Source organism: Schistocerca gregaria, chromosome 5 (genome assembly GCF_023897955.1).
Source record: "Schistocerca gregaria isolate iqSchGreg1 chromosome 5, iqSchGreg1.2, whole genome shotgun sequence".
Lineage (NCBI taxonomy): Eukaryota > Metazoa > Arthropoda > Insecta > Orthoptera > Acrididae > Schistocerca > Schistocerca gregaria.
In genome coordinates this window covers 596435526-596456923 of record NC_064924.1, presented here as the reverse complement: position 1 = coordinate 596456923, position 21398 = coordinate 596435526, and positions in this window count along the sequence as shown.

The window sequence follows — 21398 nt, the reverse complement described above, 5'->3', positions numbered from 1 at the left end:
GCCTACAATGATGTTTTAAGCACCTTCTGGCTTTCCACTGTTGAAGAGCAATTCGGGGATGGCGATTGTTTACTTCTACACTATTGAGCACCTGTTCATTATGCACGGCCTGTGCGCAGAGTCCTGGTCTCAATCCTATAGAACACCTTTGAGACATTTTGGAATGCCGTCTTCGTGCCAGGCCTCACCGACCGACATCGATACCTCTCCTCCGTGCAGCATACAGTGAAGAATATTCTGCCATTCCCCAAGAAACCTTCCAGCACCCGATTGGACGAATACCTGCGAGAGTGGAAGCTGTCATTACCGATGGAGTGTGCCACGAACGTGTAAGTCATTTTCAGCCTTGTGTCCGGTACTTTTGAACACATAGTGTATTTGGAAGTATCCTATAACCTCTGCCGCGTTATTGTAGAGTGCGTTAAATGTAGCAAGGCAAATAGACAAAGTAACTATGTTCTCAGAGTATCTTAGGAGTTGGTGCAACAGAAAATGTAGATCTGAAGAAACTAATAACTATTCTTGTTTCTCTGTGAGTAATCAATTTTGGACTATGGCTACACCTATTATTATTACACTTTACATTAATTATTAATACCACTCTCCGAACAGTTCAAACTAAAACAGCAACTTGTATCTTTCCCAAAGAAACTGTTACTTGAGTAGAGTAATACTGACAGTTTCATATCTTTAACAGCTATTACTTTCCAGAGTATGTCTTATTCGTGACTGGTAGAAGTGTAGCACCAAGCATGGAATTTGTTCCTCATTATTATCAGATAAAGATTATTTTGCTGTTGGTGTCAGTCTCCACGTGGTTTCTTCAGACTTACCAAAGGCAGTGAATTTCATTTGACTGATTGTGCCTGGAATGTAACAGATGTCTACCAGCAACTATTCGGATAGCGAATATTAACATGTATAACTGAAGTCTTGAGCAGCCCTCCAATACGCCGTGAAGTGTCGTCTACATCTACATCTATATTTATACTCCGCAAGTCCCGCAACGGTGTGTGACGGAGGGCACTTTACGTGCCACTGTCATTACCTCCCTTTCCTGTTACAGTCGCGTATGGTTCGAGGGGAGAACGACTGCCGGAAAGCCGCCGTGAGCTCTCGAATGTCTCTGATTTTACATTCGTGATCTCCTCGGGAAGCATAAGTAGGGGGAAACAATATATTCGATACCTCATCCAGAAATGCACCCTCTCGAAACCTGGATAGCAAGCTACACCGCGATGCAGAGCGCCTCTCTTCCAGTCTGCACTTGAGTTTGCTAAACATCTCCGTAACGCTATGACGGTTACCAATTAACCCTTTGACGAAACGCGCCGCTCGTCTTTGGATCTTCTCTACCTTCTCCGTCAACTCGATCTGGTACGGATCCCACACTCATGAGCAATACTCAAGTACAGGTCGAACGAGTGATTTGTAAGCCACCTCCTTTGATGATAGACTAAATTTTCTAAGGACTCTCCCAATGAATCTCAACCTGGCACCCGCACTACCAACAATTAATTTTATATGATCATTCTACTTCAAATCGTTCCTGACGCATACTCCCAGACATTGAAGGGTAGTTAGAAAGAAAAAAAAATTTTTTCACATTTTCGGATTTTTATCCTATAATAAAATTTGCAATTTCCCTAACGAAATGATAAGTATATGACTTATAAACTCACATGGAAAGTATGTTATGCAATTTTTTTAAAATATAATCTACATTACTTGAAAATGTTAAAAATTTAATGTGCATTATTTCAGGATCTAATAAAATCGGTAATTTTTTATATGGAAGACTGTTGATTGCTGTACTATAAAGGGATGTAAGGAAGAGGACTGGCACCAGGTTGAGGAAGTTGAAACAAAGTTTGAGAGACAAGAAAATTTCTGATGGTAAAATCATAAGAGGCAGGCTAACTGACAAAATTACTGATGAACTACAGCAGTATTATGAGATGGTTATTAGAAATTATACTGAGGATTTGTTGAAAATGAAAGAGGAAGAATGGGCTACCTTCTTCCACAGACCGTCAACCGCTGAAAAACCAGTATACTACCTTTGCCCTCCTGGACCTGATTCGTGGTGCAATTACCGCAATGCCCTGTACTCAAACAGTTCATACAGCCATAAACATTCCATCCCAACAGCAGTCATGGTTATTATAAAACCTATTTACAGAGACGTTCCAAATTCTGAATTACTGAAGAAGTGTCTGCATGGTCAAACTCAAAATCCCAATGAGTCTTTCAATAATCTTGTCTGGACTCGCTTACCAAAGAAATGTTTTTGTTGGAATGAAGCCACTAAAGGGGGGTGGAGAGGAGGTAGTGAGCTGTTATTGCTTTTAATGATGGCAACATTGGTAGGGTTAAAGTGCTACAGCATATGGGAATTAGTCCTGGAGTAAACTGCATCAGAGGACATGAACAGATGGAGGAGGTTGGCATTGATAAACCAGAATATGCAGCACAGTTGCCCACTAGGAGGCCAGAAGGAAGAAAAGAAGAAAATCTTGGAAAAAGATCAAGAGAATGATATACAGTATGATGCAGGGTGTCTCTGAACGACTAAAAATTTTAAAAAATTAAGCATATATTAAATGAGTTACAGTCTTATGAAACCTTAGAAGCCGTTCCTGAAAATTTACATTTTCTGTTGCTTTTTTCCCTAAATCTCAAGAACCACTTCGAGTAGAGTATTCAAATTTTCAGGGGGTAATAACATACATATTCTGAGTCTACTTACCTAAGAGAATAACATAATGTAGTGTACAATTAAAATTATTTAGCATACCGTACAAAAAACACACAAAATTTTAACCGTTTAGTTAAAAGGTTGTATATCCGAAGTAAGTGGCTGAAAATCAATTACTGTAGTTCAGTAGACTCAGAACATACTGTTTACTGTCCTTGAAAAGGTTTGTGTCAGTGGCTACAGTGGTTCTTGAAATACAGGGAAGCCAAGAAACTAAATGTAACATTGTAGGCATAGACCGTTCCAAAGCCGCTTGATTTATCGTTGGCTGTATCCAGAGACAATATGGGTACAACGCAGTTCCCGTTCCGTACTGATGACCACAGTTCACTCACCAACAGGACAACCATGAGTTTCCGTTTAGATTGGCACAAAGATCGCCTCAATTGCCTATGGAGCAGCGGAACTGAGATGAGCTTCGATGCACTTGCACGTTGTTGAGGAAATGATGTTAACCTGACTGCGATGTAGAGTCAGTGAATGGAGATGGTATCAGAGCGGCAGTGTTTTTCACAAATGAGATTGACACGATCAGCACAGCTCTCAGATTTGGGATTTTTATCTCTACATTTCGGTAATGGACACGTTTACTCTATTTATAATGGGACACCTTTTCTCTCGTTCTGATAATGTTCCGTGTCACAGAGCAATTATTGTCCGAAGAAATTCACTTGAGTTTGTTTGACTGGCTTGCTTGAATCTCGACTTCGTGTTCCTAGAACTCTGAAGTTCTGGTTGCGTGTTTGATACACTCGGCTGAAAATTCAGGAACCAGGCTAGAATTATTCACCTTCACCAAGCGAGAGAGGTAAGCTATAGAATAAAGCCTGTTCCGTATTAACATGTAACATTCATGAAGCTTTGTTGGGATGAAACAGAGTCACCTTTAACGTGTCAAAACTCGGAAGAAAGCACAAATTAAACGATGAAATCATAATTAAAGCTGAGCTTTGCATATTTAGGTCGAACCTTAGAGGGAACCCAGTCACTTTCTTGTAAGGAAGTATAGCTTCAGTTGTACGACTGACAAAAGTGTATATTATCACAGAACACAATACATACTAAGTGCGTCTGACAGGGAAATAGACACAAAACTATTTTCTGAAGTAACTCAGATTAGTATCGTTTGGCTAGTGGCAAGTATTTAACCACTTCCGGAATTTTGGACGTTATAGAGAGTACGATACCTATTTACAGGCAAAAGCAACTAATAGAAAATAGAATGAAGGTACTCCAGTACGTAATACAATATTCAGCAAATCTCTTCACTTGAAATACCTTAATTTCACAGAAAATTATGCGAGCCCCTTTGGATGATACAATATTGTTTCAACGTAATTTTAGTCACATTTACGCTTTCACTTTGTTACATTTCATGTATACTCCCTATAATATCAGATTTCGTTGCTCAGTTTTTCACTTATGGTCCTATTATGTAACTTTGTGCACCTTTCCTTTATTGTTGCTGATGTCATTAACTGTACTGAATTGCATACATATAGCTGTAAATAAATATTTTCGTTGCTTCCTTGATTGAAATTCCCATCTTACAATACACTATACGAAAAGTTTATATTTACCATACGTTCCTCTATTATAAACTGAAACACCAGAACTTGCAAAATACATCCCAAAGGTGGCTTAACGAGAAGAGCTGTATGAGACTGCAACGTCTGTTACAGTGTTATTGGATTTCGTTTACAAACAGGAATCTTCAGATGTATCTTTGTTACAAAGTAATTCGTCAGTGTAGAAGGTAAGCAGGATCCTCATGTTAAAGAGACGCTCCTGCGTACGACAACCATTAAATGGTAACATTTAAACTTACATTATAGTCCTAGACTGATAAATAGAAATATATTGACACATTGCTCTCAGTTCATAAGACTGGCAGGAACAGTGTTATATAAAAAGCATTTTCGGCGGTTATTCATTTCTTCTTTCTTCTACATGAAATGACTTTATCGGCCACACTCCTGCTCCAAACGATTCCCCCACTTTTCGGTATAACTTTTCGGTTGTCATTCAATTATGATATTTGTTGCTGTGACGTTAACCTGTATGTTTTCTCACCATCTACTGCTGTAACCTGCTTTTCCTCGTATTTCCTCGGTCTCTTGGGGAAACCTAAGTTAGGTAGTATGTCCATTAATATTCTCACTCACTAGTGCAGCTCATTCTCTCCTGCCTTTTTATATTGTTTGCAGGTTTTCTAAATGAGTCAACGGTATCTCATATGAATCCTTTTATGTTAGGCACAGCGTTTCTGAACTAGAGTTTTCGTTTAATGCTGTAAATTGCAATTGGTGCCTGTACAAAAGCGGATGTTTACTCGCTGCCAATGCTCGACAACTGCGACGTAAGCAGACAGAGCGCAGACTCTGGGACTCCCCTCCACCCTTCCTCTCTCCCTCCCTGTATTTGCTGTATTTGCATGTGAATGGACTGCACTGTCAGGCCGGCGTGCGCACCCAAACCAGTGTCCGCAGTAAATGGTCAGTCCGCGACAACACACGTACTCAAATTCCACTCAGGTTGATTTCTATGTCGAAGGTTCCGCTGCAGAAGTGTCCATTCAGTAAATGCTTTTGACTGGATGAAGTGAATTGTATTAGTTGTTTGTAAGTTTCAAACTTCCGAATGAGTTTTCGAACGCAATTTATTGTAATATCACGCTACACGGATGTAAGTGGATGCTGTTTTTGTAGTGAAGAGTACAGTCTAGTTGTAGAAGATAAACTACAAACATAAAAGAAGAAAAGCTAGGAAGCTTAGAGACTGCGTTGGTAGTGTATTGAAACCACTGACGACATGTGACCTGTGATTCTTTCGGCGTATAAGAAGCTCAAATAACTTACGGGAATGCACGTGAGTGCGTTGTCTACTACCGTCTATATGTGTTGGACAGGAGCACAACATGCCATTTTTATGGAAATAGTGCAGTAAATAAGCGCTGGGTGACGGAATTTAAAACCTCAGCTGTCAGAGAACTCCGGAAAGATAACACTCACATATTCTGTAAACACTGGGGCCTTCACACACCAGAGATGACCGACGTCATAAATTATCGATAGTGAAGTTAATAATCATTGGTTGAGGTAGCATAAACTCTGTCCCACAGTTTTTTGACAAGGATGAGAGCAGATTTCCATGCAGGATTTAAATAAAAACTCCATCTCCATTTATAATATGTAAGGAGTGTGTCGGAATGCTCCATAACATTGGAAACAATATAGCCAACTTAAAGCTATAAGTAAGCACTCAGATATTGATAGTAACAATCTGTGGGCGGAATATGGGAGCGCGAATCTAAGCATTGTTGTGAGACTAGTAACAGTCTGAGGGCGAAACGTGTGAGTGCGATACTAAGTAGTGACAGTCAAGAGCTCGGAGTCACATGCTGCCTTCACGTCGATTATGGCAGTTCTTGTCACACTCAAGGCCTGATTTCATTTACATAGCCAGGAGAGATTTAAATGGCTTAACTACGCTTTAATATGGAATTCAAGGTACAATTCGCAAGCGTAGCGAAATGCTCAATTGCAAGGTTAGGCTTGGGGTTGTTAGTCGGAGTTTCACATGTTTTGCTTGTCAGCTAAAGAAGTTTGCTTATACTACCAATAAATACGCTGTGCTAATCAAATGTTAATGTAACATTGGAATTGAAATACACTCCTGGAAATGGAAAAAAGAACACATTGACACCGGTGTGTCAGACCCACCATACTTGCTCCGGACACTGCGAGAGGGCTGTACAAGCAATGATCACACGCACGGCACAGTGGACACGCCAGGAACCGCGGTTTTGGCCGTCGAATGGCGCTAGCTGCGCAGCATTTGTGCACCGCCGCCGTCAGTGTCAGCCAGTTTGCTGTGGCATACGGAGCTCCATCGCAGTCTTTAACACTGGTAGCATGCCGCGACATCGTGGACGTGAACCGTATGTGCAGTTGACGGACTTTGAGCGAGGGCGTATAGTGGGCATGCGGGAGGCCGGGTGGACGTACCGCCGAATTGCTCAACACGTGGGGCGTGAGGTATCTACAGTACATCGATGTTGTCGCCAGTGGTCGACGGAAGGTGCACGTGCCCGTCGACCTGGGACCGGACCGCAGCGACGCACGGATGCACGCCAAGACCGTAGGATCCTACGCAGTGCCGTAGGGGACCGCACCGCCACTTCCCAGCAAATTAGGGACACTGTTGCTCCTGGGGTATCGGCGAGGACCATTCGCAACCGTCTCCATGAAGCTGGGCTACGATCCCGCACCCCGTTAGGCCGTCTTCCGCTCACGCCCCAACATCGTGCAGCCCGCCTCCAGTGGTGTCGCGACAGGCGTGAATGGAGGGACGAATGGAGACGTGTCGCCTTCAGCGATGAGTCGCTTCTGCCTTGGTGCCAATGATGGTCGTATGCGTGTTTGGCGCCGTGCAGGTGAGCGCCACAATCAGGACTGCATACGACCGAGGCACACAGGGCCAACACCCGGCATCATGATGTGGGGAGCGATCTCCTACACTGGCCGTACACCTCTGGTGACCGTCGAGGGGACACTGAACAGTGCACAGTACATCCAAACCGTCATCGAACCCATCGTTCTACTCTTCCTAGACCGGCAAGGGAACTTGCTGTTCCAACAGGACAATGCACGTCCGCATGTATCCCGTGCCACCCAACGTGCTCTAGAAGGTGTAAGTCAACTACCCTGGCCAGCAAGATCTCCGGATCTGTCCCCCATTGAGCATGTTTGGGACTGGATGAAGCGTCGTCTCACGCGGTCTGGACGTCCAGCACGAGCGCTGGTCCAACTGAGGCGCCAGGTGGAAATGGCATGGCAAGCCGTTCCACAGGACTACATCCAGCATCTCTACGATCGTCTCCATGGGAGAATAGCAGCCTGCATTGCTGCGAAAGGTGGATATACACTGTAGTAGTGCCGACATTGTGCATGCTCTGTTGCCTGTGTGTATGTGCCTGTGGTTCTGTCAGTGTGATCATGTGATGTATCTGACCCCAGGAATGTGTCAATAAAGTTTCCCCTTCCTGGGACAATGAATTCACGGTGTTCTTATTTCAATTTCCAGGAGTGTAACTCGTTAATCTGGCACTCAGCCATTATTGACGTCATTGTCAGGCATTTCGCTTTTATTGATACTTGTTAAACCATTATCGGTCATGATAATTTGTTAAGTTTTAAGTAGACTTAATTTATGAAATTCCTTCTTACGGGTTATTTAGTAGTTAACATGATCCAAGAAAACTCTTTTTTATCAAATTCATTATTAGTAACAATAATCTTTAGCTTCTTTTGCTGCATGCTGCTGCGAATTGCTGTAAACCACATGGAAAAAGGCAGTCATCTGAAGAGATGAGTGGAAAACGTAGGGCCATAACAGACACACTGTTACATCACAACATGTCATACACTCTAATTCAATAAATTCCGTTGAACATGTAAGATTCTGTATCACTTGTAAATTCTTATTCAAAAACGCAGTCAGACAGCTTAAGTATTCATTGTTACAATTCCATTTGTTCCTGTAGTTTTTCGTATTCGAATATGCGGTTAGATATTTATGAAAATGTTAGTTTTAAGTTTTTCATGTAACTATCTGTTGAGGGCTTAAATGGCAGTGAAACTGACACTTATGCAGCACACACAGTGTTATGCAGGTTAGATTCAGACTACTGATACCCCAGGTTGCTTATAGAGTATTTTTTCACAGACGATAATAGCATTATTTATTGTAGGAAAGTCACATATACGTTGTAGGTGCGTTAGAAAAGTTACTTGGTACATTAATTCTTACTGCGTCCACAATATAACGTGCTCAATATCTGGAAATGCATACCAGAATCTCCTTGTAGCTCAGCAATCGCGGTCTTGCTCGGTTATTGTAAGTGTGTGCGCCACATATACTCAGTACACGGGTTCCCCACAGTCCTGATAGTCTGAAATATATGAAATGCCACAGCTGCAAGAAATACGGTAGTCACCGACATTTTGTAAACCAAAATTATCCTTTACGGAATCTAAAAGTACCCTGATCTTAGATGATAATCAGAAACCACACTTCACGTCATATTCCGCAAAATTCGACCAATCTTGTTCGAAATACACCATGCGTATGGCAAAAAGGTGCCCCTTCGATATAATCATCACACACCTGGAGCAGTTAGTCGAAGATGCAACGCATGTCCGATCTGTGTTTAACTTTATTTGTTCTGACGAAAAGTGACTTCGGGGTGGGGTAACTCAGCAGGTAACTCTCAGTGTCCGGGATGACATGGGCCCTGTGAACTAAGGTACGATGTGTCTCTTCCCGTTGGGCAGAATGGTGACAACTATCAGCCTGCAGATACAAGTCAGTGTGAGTGGGCTTCCTATAAACGGCATGTCCCAAGATGGCACCCACCTTCCTCCTCACCAACATATCAGGGAAGGGAAGACAATTATCCTTTTCCACCATCATGAAACAAATATTCTGGTGGATTGTATTCAGGTATTCTAAAAAGTTGTTCAAATTCTCACAACAACTATATAGAATACATTTATGAAAAAACAGGCAGGTTGACGATACTTTTGCTGTTTGGCCTGATGGCAATTACAATTTGAATGGCTTTTTAAAAACCTGACTTTAGTCCACCCAAACATTTGTACGACGATGGGGGTGGAAAAGGATGTATCTTTCCTTCTTTGATGTGATACGTTGCGACATATCGCTTATAGGGAACATCCTCGCACTGACTTGTATCTGTAGGCAGATAGTTGTCACATGGGTACTTCGTACCTAGATTCACAGGGCCTATGTCCTCTCGGACCCTAAGATTTCGTCAGTTGAGTTAGCCCACCTCGAAGTCACCTGTCGTCAGAACGGTTATAGTAAAAGACAGAACAGAATTGCGTTGCGCTATCGATTAACTGTGCACCGGGTGCAGAATTTTAATGCTGAAGTGACACCAAAGTCAATAGACTTTTTGGCTCACGCAGGTATCATTTTGAACAGGACCGTTCGTACTTTGCGGAATATGATGTGAAGTGTGTTTTGCGACCACCATCTAACATCAGGCTCCATTTAAGTTTCGTATACGATGATGTGGTTTGCGAAAGCCGGGTGTCTAGAGTATTCCTTGAAGTTATGGTCTGTCATATATTTGTCATACTATCAGGACTGTCCATGACCGGTGCACGGAGCATAAGGCTCACACAAGCTTAGAACAGCCGAGAAAATCCGCCATTGCAGAGCATTGTCTTGAGACCGGTCGTCCTACGGTATACAACACGCGGAGATTTTGCCATGCACTTCTAGTTGTTGGGTATGTTTTATTGTGGATGCAGTAGAAATTAAATTAGCAAGTAACCTTATAAATGGAGATTGTGGTTTTAGTTTAAATCGTGCATAGAATTGTGCTCTCTCTCCCTTGTCAATAAAAGGAGGGTCAGAGTTTATGCTACTTCACACGTCGATCATTCATTTTAATGTCAATAACTTGTGAAATCGGTCTTCAGTGGTGCGTCATAGAGCTAATGTGTGTGTGTGAGTGTTGCACAGGTCTGCAAAAAAATGTGTTTTGAAAGTTGTTTGATATTTGGTAACTGATTTTCATGTACTTTTCTTCTATCACTTCAGATTCTCTCACAAAAAAGGGAATATATTTGGTTATAATAACAATAGCAAAAGAAGCACATGATAACTGCTTCTTGTGCATCGATGGAAAGCTTCAGGCTCAGACCGCAACTAGGTAAATCTGCTGGTAAGCAAAAATACCTCTCCATCCCTCGATGGCGTAAAATTTTGGAATGGACTGTGGATGTTTCAGGTACATCTACTTCTACACCATACTCCTTAAGCCACCTAACGGTGTGTAGCGGACGGTAATTCTGGAAGCATAACAAATCTCACAACCCTGTTCCACGCGCGAATGGCGTGTAGGAAGAACGATTGTCGGTAAGCCTCTCTGGTGCGTCTAACACCTCTTCACGGCCATTATGCGAGATGTATGTGGTAGAAAGTGGTGTGTACGATATTCCCGTGCCTTTGTTGTTCAGAAATAGGATGCGAAGTTCCTTAGGAAATGCATCGATGTCGAAAAAACAGGCACTTCGGCGACTATACCCATTATGAAATATATGATATGTATTCACTTTTGCGAATATGACAACCATCAGCAGTATAATGCATTGACGAGAACGAGAATTCATGCCGGACCAGGACTCGAACTAGCATTCCCTCTTATTGCTCGCGATAATCACTAAATTCGTATTCCAGTCCCGCGCCGCCTCTAATTTTCATTGTTATCATTCCATTAGGCGAATACATATTCTGACGATATTTGCTGTCTGATACTTCTTGGAAAGTAGTCTCGAGCTACCGATTGCAGATCTCTCTTGTAATGTCTGCCAATGGAATTTGATGAGCATCTCCGTGCAGCTCTCGCGCCGACTAAATGATTCAGTTAAGAAATGCGCGGCCCTTCCTTGTATTTTCTCTAGCTCTTCTACCGCGTTTGCATGGTAAGGATGCGCAATTGATGAACAGTTCTCAAAAATGGGTCTCACAAGTCTGAAATCTTATGGTACTAAACTGCTCAGGTTACCAGTCTCTAAGCTTACACACTACTTAACCTAAATTATTCTAAGGGTAAACACACACACCCATGCCCGAGGGAGGACTCGAACCTCCGCCGGGACCAGCCGCACAATCCATGACTGCAACGCCTGAGAACGCTCGGCTAATCCCGAGCGGCATAATGAAATCATTTCGGTAAAAATAGTAAGAAAGTAGCACAACTGATACAAGAAAGCAGTTTATGTGACGACGCTAGATTTGCCTCATTGGATGCAGTTAATGTGCATACATCTGTACCAGTGGAAGGAAGGACAGACATATAAAACAACTTACGTGAGCATGGTAAAAGATTTGATGTGGAAAATGATGAATTTATAGCGTTATTAAAGTTTGTTTTATCATTCATCTGTTTTAAGTTCAAAGGTATGTTTTATGTACAGGATAAAGGCTTAACAATGGGATGTGCCTTAACAGGGCAGATGACAGATATTTTCTTGAATAAGTACGAAACGGCTCTTTTGTAGGAAAATGTTAAGCACAGCGACGACATACAGATGTACAGATGAATTTGTTGATAATGTTTTTTTCATAGTATATCACGGATCCCAAGCAGATATAAATGAGTTGGTCAATGACTCCAATAAGATGAATAAAGATATAGTTTTTACAATAGAGCACGAGCGACATGAAGTCTTAAATTATCAGGGCCTGAGTATCGCGAATACGAATAACAAGTTCGAGATATGAATCTTTAGGAAACCCACTTCAACTTAGTCTGTTAATAATGTAGTTATGACACTCCCATAAAGATGAATTATCGTTTTTCAAAAATTAGGTGCACAGGGCTAATTCAATACCTCTATGTCTGGGAAACAAGAATGAAGAAATGAAAATCCTTACACAAATAGCGGCAGTGGTTTTGACGAGGATTTGATAGATCGGTTGGATGTAGTATGGTAACCAGGGATATGGTAAAAATACAGACAAATATAGACTCATACCTTATTGGGGGACCATCTCACTTAGATTGGCGATATTGTTTAACAAGAGAGGAGGAATTGCTTTCAAGTCGGACAACAAATGAGGACAGAGGCTGAGGCATAATGTCGACACAGATGAGAACTGGATGGGAAAATCGGGAGAGTACGAAGTAAAATGTCGGGATTGGATTCAGAAGCGAAATAAAATGATCAGACATGATGGAATTTAAAAGCTAGACTTAACGACAACGGAGAGAACGTCCAGTTAGCTGTAGCAAAGCAGTTGAAGAATGAGCACCATATGTTTCGGGGGGGGGGGGGGCATATAACGGAAACATTGAGGCTGTAGCACGTGAAAAAAAAGGGTGTTTGTTATCAAATTTTGAGGTGGTAGAGTTTTATTGTGCCTTGGGAGAGGAGCGCAACGACGTTTTAAATGAGAGGCGGAAGTGTCTAAAGGGCATTTCTGGGCACACTTTAGCGATATCCTACTTAAGAAGCAGCCACCAACATATTTTACATAGTGACATAATATATTCGCATGCTATTTCCGTCTATATTGCAGCGTTAGAAAGGGCTAGGACTACACAGGCATATCTCGAAGATTTTATGACGGGAAGTAGTATCGTTGGCGTTAAGCATTAGGCTTTTAGTAAATAACATCGTTGGCAGGTGATAGCAGCCATTTTCGGTTTGCAATGGTAGCTCTTCAGCGGTGGGAGCACAGGCTAGTGATGTTCTATGTTTTATGCTTTGACCTGACAATGCACGTTTCCAGCTTGTTTTCAAGTTGTGACGACGCCTAATGGCATAAAAGTGTTATTTAAGGTAGGGTATCACAAGGAAGTCTGTAATCCTTTTATGTCTGCCGGTAGAAAGATGATTGGTACAAAGATGATTGTTTTATCTGGTTTCCTTGTTTTGAGCGCTTGATAATGGGATAATGTCAAGAAACGTGTTGTGGCAACAATCACACTGAACTGAATATCCTCAGTATTGCTAAAGTCGGAAGAAAACTTGTCTTCCGTCTTTATGTACTTTTCGAAGGACTCTTCCAGGCTAACAGTACTACCTCTAGGTAGGTGATACCTGTCCATACACGATAATTCTATTCACTGTTCTCTTTATACTGTAGACTTAACACTGTCTTTATACTGGCCACAGTTTTATACCTCATTCGACGACTGGAACACTCTAAGACACGACGGACGTTCTGCAGGAACTTCCTAGCAAGACTCGCACTGACTTACAGCTTGCAGCTGACAACTTCTGCTCGTGCACGGTTCCTTAAGTGACCGTCTCTCATTCTGGTGGCTGTGACGGTACGTGACATAAATGGACATTTGGAGAAAGGGAAAAGAAGTTTTTGTTATGAGACGTGTGAATTATAAATTATTTCAAGTCTGTGTACGTGTGCGCAATGTATAACAAATAGTAAAGAACGTAAGTTATTATTATAAAAACACAAATATTAATGTAATTAACAAAACATAGTTTTTTGGTATAATCTCTGTGTAACATAGACCATGAAGGTCAGAGGCAATGCTGTGAATGAACCAGTTCCCCTGTTTTTCTTTCGTCTAGCTGTAGGCTACCATTGTAGCACTGGATAATATTTAATAAATGTTTGGTTGTAATTTAGTAAAATATACTTTTAATTGTTATTAGGAAGTATGTATTATTGACTTAGTTGTCACCTCTCATGATCGCAACTATTAATTATAATTAACAAAATTTTTACAGAAATTCGTAGTGCAGGGAGCTCATCTCCCCTAGCAGGATTCAGTCGGCCCTTACGCTGACTATTCATGTTATTAAATGTAATTGCGAGAGACTTCTTAGTTTTGATCTTTCATTAATTTCAAAGTTGAAGACAGTAGAGACAGATTTCATTTAGCAAAATTCAGAGTACTGAATTAGTTCAGTATGTTTCATTTTGGCCGCCTAACGGCAGATGAGATTCTCTTCATTTTTGCCTTATAAATAATGAACAAGAAATATGGAAAATCATTACATTCCGCAACATCTCAGTTAATCTTTGTGTAGTTTAGTACATAAATAACCAGTAGCCCCTGAGACACATATTAATAATTACATTTTGCGTAACAATACGCATATTTTCTTTTCTAAATAGTAGTCATACAAACTATTTATTAGAAGGCGGTGATTCGTGCCTTGTGTTTAAAAAATATCATATCGTACGTACTTCGGGGCAGCCGATGTCCGTACGAGAGTTGTTGCGGTATAAGTTAGTTAAAAGTCTCATGCTAGTCCACAATATTTAAAGCCACCCCAACCAAAATCATTAAAATAATTAGAAAAGTAAAAAATATATAATCATCCCGTGAAATGTGGTCTCACACACAGATATATACACTTACAACGTGATATGGCGCTGCCGCTGCAGGGAGCGTGATTGTTGCGGGTGGCGTGGTTGGTTTGCACACCGCCATGTTCCTGCTACGGTCGGACAATCACGGTAGTTCTCGTACCAAATGTCGCTAACTTTCCTTGTGTGCAGTGTTTTGGTTTGTGTTGCCGACTGTCGGATGTTATGGCCAAGGATCATATGTTATTGGCAACTTCGAGTGTAACTTTTGAAGTATCTGTGATCTATTTATGTATGCATTTGTGTGTTAATGTATGTGTGTGAGTGTTTCTGAGTGATAAAACATTTTTTGGAGGGCTTTGTGTGTGTGTGTGTGTGTGTGTGTGTGTGTGTGTGTGTGTGTGTGTGTGTGTGTGTGTGTGTGTTTCTTTTTTATTGGTTGTGTGAGAGGGTCGATTTTTATATTATCATTTCTTTTAATAAGTGTAGTAGCGATCCTGAACTGATGTGCACTTGTTCATTTATCACATGTTTGATTTAGCGATGGCTTTCTGGATATGGAAGTTTTTGTCCATTTGTGCAATATGTTTGGTTCAAATGGTTCAAATGGCTCGGAGCACTATGGGACTTAGCATCTGTGGTCATCAGACCCCTAGAACGTAGAACTACTTAAACCTAACTAGCCAAATGCATCACACAGATCCATGCCTGAGGCAGGATTCGAACCTGCGACCGTAGCGGTCACGCGGTTCCAGGCTGAAGCGCCTAGAACCGTACGGCTACAACGGCCGGCTTACTATGTCTGTCATGTTTGCTTATTCTCATTATTATCACTTCTTGTTCCATGTTTGTAGAAAGGCGGTTATGGTGTTTTAAATGTTCTGCAAATGTGGAATGATTTGTTTCGTACTTCCAACACATGATATGTTCTTTGTATCGTGTTTTAAAATTCCTGCGTGTCATGCCTATGTATACTGCATCACAACTTTGACAATCAGTTTTATACATTTCTGATTGCTGGAATTAATCCGTCTTGGTAGCTGGTTGGCCTAAGTGTGACTGGAGTGTTTTCCAGACTTATGTGCTATTTGGAAGCCCCGTCTCTTTAGGATGTTTGCAAGTCTGTGTGTTAATATGTGTGTGTAAGTTATAGTGTACCATCTGGTTCTTTTCTGTGTGGTGTTGTCATTGTGTGTGTTTGTTGAGTGTATGTGTAAGTTTGCAGCTTTTGAGTTTTGGCACCTCGGGTTAGTCACATTCTTGCTACACTAGGGCGACGGCGGTCTTCACAAATGCCTTCATCGAAGCGAAGGGTGGCTCTAAGTATGTAGCGCGCCACGACGCAGGCTGGTGGGTGCAGTATTATGCTATAGGAGACACTCTCCTGCAGTTGCGTGTGACTTGTGATGGTTATCAAAGACACACTGATTATGTCTGGGCTACAAAAATTCGTCTGATGTAAATACTATAGAACCGATCTGGGTCGCTACATCGTGCAATGAGTGCGTACCCAAATCAGCGGCCCGTTATTTAAGTAATTACATGACCTGTGTGCAGACATATAATGTCACATACCTTCACAAACCGATCGAAAAACTGACGGATCCGTGATATGCAAGGTCATTGATATATTGCGTTCCAGAGCGGGACAAACAAGCTTTTCAGCAGGTAGTCATGTTTTGGGTTATCACTGCATTCTGATAACTGATTTTGTGAATGTATTACCATGTGCTACTTTTTGTAGTGCGTCCAAGTCAATGTCACCGAATAGCATCAGATCCGTGTGGCTGCATTAAGACTGCGTTGAAATGGGTAAAGAAGTTAATACATTGTCGCCAATATGAACACCAGCCTTCGAGTAATACTAATAAGTAGAGCAGCTTCTTATTTAGTGATATTGAAATTGTGATCGGTAGAGAATCCCGACGGATCGTCCACACTTCCATACAAAGCATCGGCTAGTGAAATTACTAATGCCAAAACTATTGGTTAAAAATGGTTTCCATTTCAAAGATAACTTGTGGTGATCAAGTTACCAGAATGGAAACCGGTATTCTTTTTATGGTGATACTGTTGAAATCATCACCTCATTTTCACAGAAAATTACATGTAGCATGTAGAAAAGGGAACGAGAGAGATAGGTGAATGAGTCTTGAATCATCGATTTATAATCGTTACATTAAAATAAATTTGGCATGATAATTTACATTACGTAATATACTGAAGCGCGAAAATCTTTGGTATAGTCATGCGTATCCAAATACAGAATATGTAAACAGACAGAATACGGCGCGGTGGTCGGCAACGCCGCTATAACACAACAAGTGTCTGGTGCAGTTATTATATTGGTTACTGCTGCTACAGTGGCAGGTTACCAAGATTTAAGTGAGGTTTAACGTGACGTTATAGTCGGCGCACGAGCAATGGGACAGGGCGTCTCCCGTATGCCCATTTCGCGAGTGTACCGTGAATACCAGTAAGTCGGACCAACGACGACTAAAGAGAATCGTTCAGCGTGATAGAAGTGCAGTCCTTCAGCAAATTGCTGCAGATATCAGTGCTGGGCCATTGACATGTGCCAGCGATCGAACCATTCGCCGAAACATCATCGATAAGGGCTTTCGTGTACCTTTGATGACTACACAACACAAAGCTTTACGCCTTGCATGGGTCGTCAAGACCGACATTAGACTGTTGATGACTGGAAGCAAGTCTCTGGTAGGAGAAGTCTCGTTTCAAACTGCATCGAGCGGCTGGACGTGTATGGGTATAGGGAGAGCCTCATGAATCCAAGGACCATACATGTCAGTAGGGGAGTGTTCAAGCTTGTAAAGGCTATCTAATGGTGTGGAGTATGTGTAGTAGGAGTGATATTGGACCTCTGACACATCTAGATACGACTCTGACGTGTGACACGTACGTAAGTATCCTGTCTGATCACCTGCATCCATTCATGTCTATTGGGGATTCCGACAGACTTGGGAAATTCCTGCAGGACAGTGCGGCGTCCAAACGTCCAGAATTTCAGCAGAGTGGCTCCAGGAACACTCTTCTGAGTTTAAGAGGGGGTTTACTATCTTTGGCCGGAAAGAAGCATGTTCTCTGAGAATTTTTTCCTCGGTATGAGTTATAGATATCAATGTAATATTTGGTTAAAATGGTTATTGATATTTCCTCTACAAACTGGAATTTCTTCAACCGGAAATGTTGAAGAGCGAAGGCGGAAGTGCCGTCGGAATGAAACAAAATTTCGATGTAGACCTCCACGAGCGGTATGTCAGAGGTCAGCCGACACGTCTGAAATCAAAATTGAGTTGTCGTTAGTTTGATTAAAATGGTTATTGATATTTCCTCTACATACTGGAATTTCTTCGACCGGAAATGTTGAAGAGCGAAGGCGGAAGTGCCGTCGGAATCAAACAAAATTTCGATGTAGACCTCCACGAGCGGTATGTCACAGGTCAGCCGACACTTCTGAAATCAAAATTGAGTGGACGTTAGCGAAGTATGCAAGATTCTTTAGGAGCTGTACCTTGTTTAAGTTATTTGGACCATAGGAAAAAAAAAGTGCGGCCATTTTAAAAAAAATATGGTTTTTTCATAGATTTTTCTAATTCGTCGGCCAAGTAAAAATATTTATAGTTGATGGATCGGAATGAAAGTGGTGCAGCTCCTAGAGAATTTAGTTAGCTTCGTCGGAAACAAAGAATCATGCCAATCGGTTCAGTTGATTTGAAGTTACCATACAGTGCGATAAAATCGTTTCGAGAAGAACGCGTTTGAAGTTTTGACTACATATAAATGCAACATAATGCCACTCACGTTCAATCTGCTGTTCCGGGTCCATAACTAATCCTTTCTCTTCCTCATAGAGAGCGTTCTGCTCGATCTGGGTCATCCTACGCTGCTCCAGAGCCGCTTGTACGGCCAGTGACAAGCGGTTTTCTGCCGCTTCAATCCGGTGGTCGCCCGAATGCGTGGCGAAGTGCGTCGAATAAAGTCCCAGGGTGACGTCCAGAACTCAATACCCTTCGTTGAAGCTGCTCACTGTCAGGAAAGTGACAATCTCCACAGTCTTCGCACCAGAATGCAAATGCTTGGGAGCTAACTTCCAAACAGTCGCATTCAAACTTTCATTTGAATTTTGTCTCTTTCCTCCCAAGCACCGGTACAATAACTCGTCGTCAGAAAGACAAAAAAAACTGGTGCGTAAAAAAGGCCGATATCAGGCAGGTGGGGTTTTTTGGTGGACCGCAAATGACAAACATTTCCGTTCAGAATTCGGAAAAACCGTTTCGGGGTGGATTCTAAACACTTTTAGGGATCCAAAAATGCAATTAAAAAAACGATTATTTTAACCAAAAGATAGTAAACCTCCCCTTAAACACTTCCGCTTTCCACCAAACTCCCCAGAAAGGTAGTTATTGAGCATAGCTGAGATGCCTTGCAACGTGCTGTTCAGAAGAGACCTCCACCCCCTAGTACTCTTACGGACTTACCGACAGCCCTGCAGGATTCATGGTGTCAGTTCCCTCGAGCACCACTTCTGACATTAGTCGTGTCTATACCACGTAGTGCTGCAACACTTCTGAGTACTCACAGGGACCCTACACGATGTGAGGCATCTCTACCGGTTTTCTTTGGCTCTCCAGTGTAGTTCTTTAGATAAGGGTTGCATTTTCCTGATTAATGAATATCTTAGCTTAAGCACTTTGCCATATTTGCAACATTTAACACCTTTCCTTTGACACGTATGTTTGCAAACAATAGCTGAAACTACTTAACAGGCTAAAAATAGGTTAATGAACACAACTTCCGACAGTTTGTGGCTTTAAAAACCAGAAGTGGCTTTAATAATGGCATTTAATAAAGACTCCGTATGTTTGGAGGACGGGTGACCATTGTTATCTTGGAGACTGGAAGCCATGAGTCCATAGAGAGCCAACAAGGAAGGACTCGATAAGGATGCAAGACGGGCAGCAGTGTGGGAGCTGTAAGTTCGCGATGCAAGCAGGTGGGCAGCGTAGAGTTGAGTCCGGGCCGGAACTAGCAGCTAGGGGCAACTTGTTATCAACAGGCACGAATCGTTTCCAGATGTGAGTGAGCATGCGGTGCCTGGCATCTTGCCTCCAGTCAATAACACACTGGCCCTACACAACTGAATACCGCCTGTGGAGTTGTTCTTCAAGGCCTGTGTACGAGAAGAGTGTCATTTCAGTGGTGTTTGAGGAGAAAATTGGTTTTGCAGCCACCTGTAGTCACCTAAAGTCTCCGCTATCAATTGCATGGTTCAGTGTTTTCCTTTTAACCATGCAAGATCCAGTTGTGTGTCTCAGTTGTAGAAACTTCATTGTGAAATTGGACAACCGCGGTTTGATCTTAAATAATTGCTATGTTTAGGAGGTGATTTTTATTTGTTTAGTCTGTGGGCCTAGTGTTTGTTCCTTTGTTGACCTGTCGGCCTTAACCATATTGCAGCGCAGTATAGGCTTTCTTCTGTGATGTTTAAAATTATTGTTTCTTGCTATTTTTAGTTTTGACTTACAGAATTACTCTGAGCATCTGAACGTCTTCGTCATCGCTCCTTTATATTTTATTTAGGAATTAGCGTCTTAAGTGTGTCCGCAGCAAGCATGTTTAATTATTATTTTTTGGCAGGTTGTATGGTTAATTAGCTGTAACTTCTTCGTTTACATTGTTCAAAAATGATTCAAATGGCTCTGAGCACTATGCGACTTAACTTCTGAGGTCGTTAGTCGCCTCGAACTTAGAACTAATTGAACCTAACAAACCTAAGGACATCACACATATCCATGCCTGAGGCAGGATTCGAATCTGCGACCGTAGCGGTCTCTCGGCTCCAGACCGTAGCGGCGAGAACTGCAAAGCCACTACGGCCGGCCGCTTACATTGTGTTTTCCTGTTTTATTTGTTTTTTTAAACAACTTGTAAGTATGCTGTTTAGGTTCTTATACTGGTAACTCCGCCGCCATGTAGCCCTCTGTATGAACATCACTGGCTGTGCTGTGTGCAGTCTGTGGCTGGTTGGCATTGTTGTCTGCCATTGTAGTGCTGGGCAGCGGCAGCTGGATGTGAACAGCGCGTAGCGTTGAGCAGTTGGAGGTGAGCCGCCAGCAGTGGTGGACGTGGGGAGAGAGATGGCGGAGTTTTAAAAATTGTAAGAATGGCTGTCATGAACTGCTATATATATTATGACTATTAAGGTAAATACATTGTTTGTACTCTATTAAAATCTTTCATTCGCTAACTATCCCTATCAGTAGTTAGTGCCTTCCGTAGTTTGAATCTTTTATTTTGCTTGCAGTAGTGGCGCTCGCTGTATTGCAGTAGTTCGAATAACCAAGATTTTTGTGAGGTAAGTGATTTGTGAAACGTATAGGTTAATGTTAGTCAGGCCCATTCTTTTGTAGGGATTACTCAAAGTCAGATTGCGTTGCGCTAAAAAAATTTTGTGTGTCAGTTTAAGCACACTCTTGTATAATTTTTCTAAGGGGTCGTTTCATATGTCGACCCTTAGCCGAGGATACCTCACTGGAATCTTCTGATTTTTTCTTGTAGTTTGTGTAATTAGTATAGCTTTTGTTTATTGATAGCACGTAATCATAGAGAGAATTTCCTTTGTAGTTGCAGTCTTTCACAGTTGTACAGTAAAACAGTTGTGGCATGCATGTAGTTTTGCATGAAGTATTTCGCAGCTGCGCTGGCAATTAACTAGATATTATTTTCAGTGCTATGTTCA